Source organism: Myotis davidii, unplaced genomic scaffold (assembly GCF_000327345.1).
Source record: "Myotis davidii unplaced genomic scaffold, ASM32734v1 scaffold896, whole genome shotgun sequence".
NCBI lineage: Eukaryota > Metazoa > Chordata > Mammalia > Chiroptera > Vespertilionidae > Myotis > Myotis davidii.
In genome coordinates this window covers 64,539-68,645 of record NW_006287365.1, presented here as the reverse complement: position 1 = coordinate 68,645, position 4,107 = coordinate 64,539, and the positions used below count along the sequence as shown (strand labels likewise).

At 44.5% G+C, this 4,107-nt stretch overlaps 1 long non-coding RNA gene across 1 annotated transcript in view; it reads left to right on the top strand.

The window, feature by feature from the left end:
- Window positions 1–282: 282 nt before the first annotated feature.
- Window positions 283–4,107, top strand: part of LOC107182355 — a 6,366-nt gene continuing 2,541 nt past the window's right edge. The window contains exon 1 of the long non-coding RNA XR_001513079.1: window positions 283–694. This is a non-coding gene — a long non-coding RNA (uncharacterized LOC107182355). The remainder of the gene's footprint in view (window positions 695–4,107) is intronic.

Below are 4,107 nucleotides of genomic sequence, written 5' to 3'. Positions count from 1 at the left end.
TGTTGATAGAAGAGTATTTATTGCTATTTCATTAGTCATGAGTTTTTTGTCATTGTTCTTAATCCTCACCCAAGGATATTTTTCTGTTGATTTTTAGAGTAAGTGAAAAGGAGAGGGAGACACAGAAACACTGATGTGAGAGAGGAAGGGAGAGGGATAGAGAGTTAGAAACATCAATGAGAGGGAAACATTGATCAGCTGCCCCCTGCACATCCCCTATGGGGGATGTGCCCGCAGCCAAGGTACATGCCCTTGACCGGAATAGAACCAGGGACCCTTCAGTCTGCAGGCCAACGCTCTACCGCTGAGCCAAACCGGTTAGGGCAATTTAATACTTTTTAAGTAAAGAAAATTGCAGCTGGTGGGAAGGTCGGCCCTAAAGAAGATTCTGGGATGTGTAGTCCAGATGCCTCCTGTGATGGGTGCATCTCCGCTCTTGGAAAGAGCAGACATGTTCCTTAGGGAGGTTTAATCAAGTGTTATTTATGTATGGAGGCATTTGGGTTGCCCGAGGGCAGGGAATGAACCCAGCTTCTTTCCGGGAATTTGAATCAGGCCGCCCTAGCGCCCCCGGGGGCGGGGCAGCAGCTCCGGTTCCCCCAGTGATGCTGGGAAATGTAGTCCGTGAGCTCCGCGAAGTCGGAGGCACTTCCGCTGCAGAAGGCCGAGCTCGCGGCCTCGGTTTCTCCGGGAGGTGAGTGAGCCCGGGATCCCGCAGCCTCTCAGCTTTTCTGACCCAATCCCAGGATCAGCCGCCGGCCCTCGGTCACAGGGAGGAAAAGCTGCGGTCGGAGGCCGAGAGCGGGTTTGAGGGGCGGGGCTGCCGCTTGCCTTCCCCTGGGCCGGGCCCCTGCTTTGGGGGCGTTTCGCGAATTCCCGCGTTAGGGAAGAACCGGGATCCCGCAGGGGTGAGTGTCTCCCTGGCTGCCCCGCCTTTCCCCACCCCTTCCACACTCTCAAACATTGGAGGAGAACTTTCATCTCTCGCGGCCTCAGTTTCCCTTCGATATAGTACGAGTCTTATAAATTTGTTTTGAGAATTGATGGCATAGTGCAAGTGAAATGTTTGAAACAGCTCAGGCGTCTGTCTGGCCAGGTGTTGCTGTTAATATTAATATTGCAATGATCAGAAAAATAGAGCCCGGAACCCGGGCAAGAACCTGTGACCTCCTGATTCTTAGGTTGTCGCTCAACCACGTAGCCACGCTGGCTGGTCTATGAATCTCATATTGAAATGGAGAATTGGGCACAATTGAATGAATGACCTGGAGGCACAGTCAGCAGGGGAAAGAGCCAAGATCAAACCTCAGCAGCTGGGCTTGAAACGGAGCTCCAGGGCTCTGTGCACAGGAACTGGGCAAGTTACTAACTTCTCTGTCTTTCCATTTTCTTACCTGTCAAGTAGGGGCAATGCCAATAGCTGCCTCCTGAAGTTCTTGTGAAGATTAAGTGAGAGCTAATATGTAAAGTGTTTGAAATAGTGCCTGGCACGTAGTGAATCCTCCCTGTATTACAGACTAGCCGTTGTCCTTTGTCTATCACAGATGAGTACACAACATGAAAGATGTAGCAAATCAATGAAAAGGCAGAAAGATGTTTGAAGGTATTCTCTTCTCCCCCACCTTCTGCTCCAATACTTCAATTCGGTCATACAGTGGGACAAAAATCAAAAGCTTCTGTAATAACCATTGTTTAAACCTAAAACTAATTTGCTGTCTTTTGAACTTAGGGAGTCCCTGGGTGATGACTATGCGACCTCTGCAGCCTTTAAAAGGTGTTCGTCTGCACTATCCAATCTGGTAGCCATTAGCCACCTGTGGCTATTGAGCACTGGAATTGTGGCTAGCGCTAATTAAGGCACACAACGGACTTTAAAGACTTAGTATGAAAACAGAATGTAAACTCTCTCAATTTTTATATTGATTATAAATTGAAATGGTAATACTTTAGATATATTGGGTTAAATAAAATGTATTGTTAAAATTAAGCTGACTTCTTTTTATCAAATTTATTGAATTTGTTGGTTAATAAAATTATATAGGTTTCAGGTGTACAATTCTATAGTACATCATCTGTATATTGTACTGTGTTCACCACCCTAAGTCAGTGTGTCTACTAGGAACATTTAGTTATATATTTAAGTATATTTTTATTGATTTCAGAGAGGAAGGGAGAAGGAAAGAGAGATAGAAACATCAATGATGAGAATCATTGATCGGCTGCCTCCTGCATGCCCCCTACTGGGCATCGAGCCTGAAACCTTGACCAGAATCAAACCCAACACCCTTCGGTCTACAGGCCGACACACTATCCGCTGAGCCAAACAAGCTAGGGCCTGTAAATGACAGCTCCTTTAATTTTTATGGGGAGTACTTTGTCAATGGCCCAGGTTGCCTTGTGAGTAAAATTAGGGGGTTAGAGTTGATTTTGGCACTCCCTCTGATCCTAACAAACCTTGATTCTAATCCTGCCTGTTAGGATCAGAGGGAAAGAAAAGTTTGTAATGTGTGTTTCCCTTCGTTAATTTTATTGTCTTTGGGCAATACGGCAGGCTGTTGGGGTCAGAAGAAAAGTTGGAGGTGAAGAGGTCGAAGTCTCTGCGAGTATCTAGAGCCGTGATGGCGAACCTATGACACGCGTGTCAGAGGTGACACGCGAACTCATTTTTTTGGTTGATTTTTCTTTGTTAAATGGCATTTAAATATATAAAATAAATATCAAAAATATAAGTCTTTGTTTTACTATGGTTACAAATATCAAAAAATTTCTATATGTGACACGGCACCAGAGTTAAGTTAGGGGTTTTCAAAACGCTGACACGCCGAGCTCAGAAGGTTCGCCATCACTGCTAGAGGGCTGGTTTTGATTGGTTTTACTCCAGGTGTGATCCGGACAGCAGCAGCAGCAACATCACCTGGGCTAGTTTTAGAACCGTAGATTCTGAGTCCCCATTCTTGACCTTCAGGTTTAGAATTGTTGGGGGTGAGACTGTGGGCAGCTGTATCTTCATGGGTCTCCAGGCTCATGGGCCATTGCAATTTGAGAAGTATTGGTAGAAAGGACAGACTTCTCACTTTTCACAAAAATATTGGCTGTTTCCCTCTGGCCAAATTACACCTTCAGATGTCAGATATCTGAAGGATGGCTCTTTCCCCCCAGGTTGAGGTCTCTGCTGATATGGAAGCAAAGCGTTCCATGACAAAAACTTATTCCGTAACAGCCCCTCCTCACCCCTCCCACCCAGCCTTATTGTTCTTCAAAGCATCTCTCCCTGCACTATTGGATTTTTATTATCCTGACACCCCATTATAATCTCAGCTCCAGGAGATCAAGGTCTTTGCCTGCTTTGAATTTTGAAGGAAATGATTCTTTAGTTTTAGACGTTATTTCAAACATTTACAATTTTTACTTTAAATGCAAAATAACTGATAAAAAGGAAAAAAAACATTGCAAAACATATCATACTAATAACCCTTTGCTGCATAACAGACACCAGCCTTTGGTATTTGCTTCAGGTAATTAGGTAAGAAACAAAAACAAACATTTTTTTAAAAATATATTTTATTGATTTTATAATGTGCAGGAGGCAGCTGATCGATGTTTCTCTCTCATCGATGTTTCTAACTCTCTATCTCTCTCCCTTCCTCTCTGTAAAAAATCAATAAAATATATTAAAAAAACAAAACAAAACATCTTAAGACTGTTATTTCTCTCCAGAAGAAACAAAGTTGAGGTATTCTATTTAACAGATGTGTGATCTCCAGCCAAACATGGTTCCTCCATGAATGAACAGCCTTGCCCTATGCTGTTCCAGTCCTTTCCTTCTAAAGCAGATCTTCGTTGGAGCCTATGTTCATTCATAAAACTGGCGATGTTCGTAAATACGGAACGCTACATGAATTTGAGTGTCACCCTTGGGCAGGAGCCATGCTGATCCTCTGTAATATTTCGATTTTAGTTTATGTTGCTGCCGAAGTGAGCACGGAAGGGATTCTTGCTGTGCGGGCTCCTAACAGCCTCCCTGGCCCCAGCCTCTTCCCCCTCAGACCTCCTGTCTGCTGATCTGTTTCCAACAGGAAGGGAATCTTACTCCCCTTCCTCAGGGCC